Below are 6268 nucleotides of genomic sequence, written 5' to 3' on the forward strand. Positions count from 1 at the left end.
ATTATCAAGAAATCCTACCACCTTTTGAATTTGAACACTTAGCACCTTATTAAGACCTAACCCTAGATCCCATAACTCAGGTTAATTGAATTTAGCCACTCATGATGAAACGAACGAAACACATAATTGAATTCATGATTTGAAAGATAAACTTACAGATATGAATAATAACTAGTGAATCACAAATTAGATTACAAAGGAAATCCCAAAATACTGATAATAATCTCTTTAAAGTATTTGCTTTTTCAATCCAAAAGTAGAGAGAGAGAAATATCAAAATATGCTATCTCAAAACTCAATGTGTTAACTCTCTCTGGAATTCTCTCTAAAAAAACCCTAAAACAAAGCTTTAAATAGTTCACCCTAAATAAGGATACAAAATCAAGGTTACAACTTTTTCTCGAAATAGACGATAACTATTGGTGATGCCTTATCAGGATTCTGACGACTTATCAAGTATGTTGTCAGGTCTTCTTCAAATCTGCACTAGTCCTGTCTTAGGTTGACGGCAAATTCTGATGGCTTATCAGGACTGTGATGACTTATCAGAAATATCATCACACTTTTGCTCCAATTCTCATGTCCTTCCTAAAACTCTGATGGCATTCCTGACACTTATCACTATTATGAAGGCCTATCATAAAATATCGTCGATTCTACCAGCTGGAACTCATTCCTTATTTAAGGCTGACGATGGCATTGATAGCCTATCACCGGGCTGACAACCTATCATGAATGTCGTTAGCTGCACTTGTCTTTTAATTGCTTCAGATTTTAGCCTTTTTGCTTTCATTAGTGTTGGTTTCCCTGTATCTCAACCTTTACTACAAAATCAAAGTAAAACTAATCAAAAACAACTAAAGTTTCTCAACACCTTGCAATTATTTAGAGTTAAAAGCCTCAAATATGTTAGCATAAGCTCACACATCAATGATTGATGTTTGTAGTAGGGATAGTATGAAATAAGCTGAAAACTATACATCATTTGGAAGTTGGACAAAAACAAAATACTAAAGAATGTCCTGCAATCACTCAAGATCCTAGAGGACTTGCAACCTTTTCTTAGGCTGAAGTAACCAGCCTTGCAAACTCTTTATTTAGCCTTGATGCATCTGTACCAAACAACCACTTTGTACAAGTACTTTTAGATAAAATTATCCTTTAATTAGAACTCATTTTGACTGTATAAACATACATAATTCTCATAGTCAAGAAAACATGCAACAACTTCGTCTAACTCTCAAATCCTCCCAACTTATAAAGGGATAAAAATTAATCTTAAGTAAATGATGACATCACGAGAAGTGTTTTGTTCTTCTAGGAGAGCCATTTTCTTCAATATTCTGAACCTAAGCTTCTCAGTAAATCCCTAAAAGACAGTCTACTTGCATGTAACTAGCACTTTGTACACAATAGTGATTTTCTATATAATTATAGCCATGTGTATTTATTCCATAGGTGTATAGATCCCTTTTTTCATTTTTATGAGGGTGGTGTTCGTACCAGCTAGTACACCCACCTACCATTCCACCAGCATAGTTGTTGGGTAACTCTGTCCATAGGAATTGAACCTGAGAGCTTATTATACACACCCTCAGGTGCCCCTGGTCTTTCTGTTCATTACATTGCTTAGTCATTAATATTATTTAGGAATATTTCCATATCTTCAAATGAAGTTGATCAAACTAACCAAATATAAGTACTTATTATAGACATTCTGAATTTGGAATATTATATACACATGCATACAAATACACACATCAACCTATTTTCCATATTTTCCCCCTATTCTGTTAGTGTAAGGGAACTCACCTTCTCCTCTATTCTGAAATTCCAGCAAGTAACTCATGTTTATTACCTTAAGAACTTTATCTAGTGTCTTACAAGTTTTATCACAGATGTAATTCTCCACCATTTCCTTACTTTTTACACCTCTTCCTTTTTTTCATCTCTCTATCTTTTAATATTTTTCAAGGATAAGCAAGAATTTTATCTCCATTTCTACAAACAGGAAGAAAATCACTCCAGTAAATAAGCTTTTCAAAGGAGAGTAGTGAAGGCAAATGTTTCATAGATTCAGATTCTTTTAAGGCTTGGTTCTTAAATAGTTCAATTAGTACAAATCATATATTAAATCTTGATCAAGTATTCTAGTTAATAACTAGGACACTAAAGCAAATTCCAAAACCTGCATCTTCAACTTACTTCAAAAGCTTTCAGATTTTGCATGGACTTAAATACAAATGTCATAATTTCAAGCACTCAAATTTGGGTAAAGAAAATTATTACCAGCAGAGTGAAACTCTCAGCATCATATAATCACAATCAATTTTCCTTGTGTTGAGTATCTATATGAAAACAACCTTTGTACCTTCCAAGGTAGGGGCAAGGTCTGTGTATACACTATCTTACCTAGACCCCACGTTATGTGATTACACTGGATCTGTTGTTATTATCATATAATCGTAATCAAAACTAAGCACACAGTACCTAAGAGTAAAGTATAATAGAAATATAAGAAACCCAAAACTATGCAGAAAAAATCAAAAAATACGATAATATTTAAAGAAATATAACAAACAAGAGAGTAGATGCTCACAGAAAGACCTTAAGTATAGCTCTGTTGCTAGTAATCCAAGTGGAAATGCCTTCAGGTAAGATAACAATATATTATCTATTACCACAACTCTAGCACCAAGACTTCGGCAACTCTGGCACTAAGATTATTTCAACTTCCAAACAGAAAGTGTTTGGAAAGTGCACCATGTTTAGTTCATAAGACTTTGGCAAATTATAAACTATGTTGGGGCTGACTGTTTCAAAACATCTACTATAATCTAGTTTAATGTTGACTTTTAGGATTAATTTTTTTTGGAGTGTATGTTGACTATTTTGATGTGCTTGCTGGTTTTCTTGATATGAGGTCTAAAATACACTGAAAGTGTAGTGTATTTAGCCATTTTAGCTCATTTCTTGACTTGGGTCCTGCTCATTTTCTTGGTTGGAGGTCAAAAACAAATCGAAAGTTTAGTTAGTGTAGTGTGGCTAGCTAGCTACTTGCTTAACTACAACTGCTAGGCTATCTGTTACATAGTAGAACTAATCCTTTGCTACTATTTCACGGTAGCACTAATCCCTACTGCTAGAATTTTGTCTTTTAAAAGAAATATTTGTAGCAGGGATAGTGTTGATCAGAATATTTGGTCGATAAAGTGTAATACAGCTAGTGTATGATTGATGTTTGCATTGTTGTAGCTCTTTTCTGTGTGTGATTTGCTAACAGAAAGTGTTTGGAAAGTGTATAATTTAAAAGTGTAATATAACTAGTGTATGATGTTCGGCTAGTGTATGTTGTTCAGCACTTTTATCTGGTGAAATTCTAACAATATGGGTTCAGACAAGAGTAGGCACACTATTTTTTTATACAACCAAGTTTAGTTCATAAGACTTTGGAAAATTATTAACTATGTTGGGGCTGACTGTTTTAAAACATCTTCTATTTACTTGTTTAATGTTGACTTTTGGGATCAGTTTTTTTTGGAGTTTATGTTGACTGTTTTGGTTGACTCTTTTTCTATACATTTTTTCCTTTTCAACATTCTGAATTTAACTTGTTCCATCTTAAATTTATACACGTTTGTATAAATTTAAGATGGAAAAGGGCCTTCAAAAAATAACAAAGGAGCAAGGAACAGGACATTTAGTAAACCTGGACCATTATCAATCATGAAAAATATAAAACGACGTATGATGACAACAAATGAAATCATTCAAGCTATACGATCGTAGAAAGAGAATCTTCTAAATTAATTAAACAAGAGCATCCACCAATAGCTCTACCAGCACCACCATCTAGAGAAATTGAACAATCTATAGTGGTGCACCATGTTGTAGAAGAGTAATATGCAGAGGATAAGCAATAAGTAGAGGATTGGGTCCAAATGACAAATTAAGCCAATCCTACAACAACTAAACATTCTGACGCACAAGGTAATATATAACTTAGAAACTTATTAAATTCATTCATGACCTATAATTTCTTCTATTTTTATAGCTGAAGGACCTTTAACTAGAAAAACAAGAGGCAAAACACAAATGCAGAAGTTACATGACCGATAAGAGAAAAAATTTGATAACATTATCAAAACAACCATCCTGTTGGTCCTATTGATAAAGTTATAACTGAGTTGGGCAGCTTCCTAAGCATATTGGCAAGGAATGCGACCCTTTTTCCATTGGATATATTTGATTGGAGACGTATGGAGACAAAAAAGGATTTATGGGATTATACCCAGGTTTTTGTTCTTAATATTTGATTTTTTAGTTTAGTGGTGCATTATATTTGATATATTTTCAGTTGAGTGGTTTTGGTGTCTATGAATGTCGTGGCTGCATTTTCTAGCTTTATTATAGATTAGGTACTTTATAATTTGACAACGAATTAACAAGTAGATTGACAAGGGGATTATTGGAATTTCTACCCTTTTCTCCTTAATTAAAGGTGCACTTTTTTGTTGTTCTAACTGAATGGAACCAACTTATAGTTAAAATATGATATTCTTGGTGCCACAAAAGATTGGGTTTTGGAAAGAATTCGAGAATCTTGGAGAAAGCATAAAGCTGATTTAAAGGAAGAACGTTACGATACATATGAAAATGATGAAGTTCAATTGACCAAAAGGCCCAAAAGTGTTCTAGAATGTCAATTTAAAGAGCTCCTCCTGTATTGGAAGTGCGAAAAATTCCAGGTAAAACGTATTTCACCATCTGCGATCATATTATTGTTAGTGCTACAGATGGAGTCCTTTATTACTATAGTTAATGTTACTGATTCATTTTTTTAGAAAATGTCAAAAACCAATACTGGGAATCGAAAGAAACTGATGAATCTACCTACTACTGGGAAGAAGAATTTTGCTTTTAGTTCGCAACAAATTGGTCTGTTCTCTTATTTATTATTTAGTTATAACTTGTCATTTAAATAATTTTTTATATTTATTAAATATCATATGAATAGGAAAATGAGAAGGGGGGAAATTTGTCTCTAAAGGAGATGATTGTGGCCACAATAGCAAGAAAACATGATCATACCTACAAGGCGTCTAATGAAGACACCACCAGTAAAATTGTATGAAACTTACTTTTTCAAGTTTATATTGACATAAATGATCAATTCTTAATTTTTAAATACTTGAATATGCTTTTTAATATGATTATTAGGCTCAAATGGAGGTAAATAAAAAATAATAGGGTACAAATGAACAATCCATTGATGCATTTTCAGTCGTCATGGGTGCTGAACATCTGGGATGTCTAAGAATATTTGGAGAGGGTTTACAAAGATTTCTTTGAAAAGATTAAACGGTAGATCTAGACCAACTTTAAATGCCACAAAAGATGTCATGCAACAAATGCAAGAAAGGATACAAGAAATGGAGGATCAAATCAAGGAGCAAAAGAGAATCATTCAACAAGAAGTTATTATAGATGTAATTGCTCAACTTGAGAATGCAAGAATAATTGATCCTAAGACACTGGCAGCATTTTCCATTCCTTTACCAATATAATCGACTTGTACACTAGCATCTACAGGGAGAAATAGTCAAAAAAGTCAATGTTAGTATTTGAAATTCTGAATTGTACTCCAGTTCATTTAGTGGTTGATATTATTGTTGTTGTTAGACTGTATTGGACAGTTACTGGTGGTTGGTAACTGTGTATTATATATCATAATTTTTGTTGGTGTTGTTATTGTTGTTGTTGGACTGTATTGGACCACTTCATTTGCTATTTTAAATCACATTTTCCTGGTATTGTTGGTTGATTGTATCATATTTTTTGAATGGAGTTAGAGTTCATACTTTACAAAATGTTAATTCATAATTATGTGATATTTTTTTTCCTTTTTTTGATTTTGGGATTAGAATAAATATTATTTCAAGTTGGAACATATAAATTAACACTAGGCTTTTTACATGTTTGATCTCTCTGTTTGCTGCTTAGTTTATCTTTTAATTTCTTAAATTAAGTGAACTGTCAGACATATCTCCTTAACTAAGGCAGTTATTCAATTGAAATTAGCTATGTAATTGAAGTCTGATTTAAGCTCTCTATTTGCTTTCCGTGTCTGTTTTCTCCTTAGTTTTTTTCTTTTTCTCCTTCTTTTGCTTCTTCAAGGGTATGTATTCCTTATCATCTGCTAAATCCTCTTGAGCAGTACTACTATTTTTCATTGATTTATCAACACTTTAGGATGAGAAAAATCTGG

At 32.6% G+C, this 6268-nt stretch overlaps 1 long non-coding RNA gene across 1 annotated transcript; it reads left to right on the forward strand.

Moving 5' to 3' along the window:
- The first annotated feature begins 209 nt into the window (after nt 1-209).
- On the forward strand, nt 210-5730 carry LOC124891916. The gene is made up of 4 exons (XR_007049948.1): nt 210-4748; nt 4845-4938; nt 5018-5128; nt 5221-5730. It is a non-coding gene; the product is annotated as an uncharacterized LOC124891916 (long non-coding RNA).
- The last annotated feature ends 538 nt before the right edge of the window (nt 5731-6268 follow it).

The sequence above is a fragment of the Capsicum annuum genome, unplaced genomic scaffold, assembly GCF_002878395.1.
Source record: "Capsicum annuum cultivar UCD-10X-F1 unplaced genomic scaffold, UCD10Xv1.1 ctg4235, whole genome shotgun sequence".
NCBI classification, from domain to species: Eukaryota; Viridiplantae; Streptophyta; class Magnoliopsida; order Solanales; family Solanaceae; genus Capsicum; species Capsicum annuum.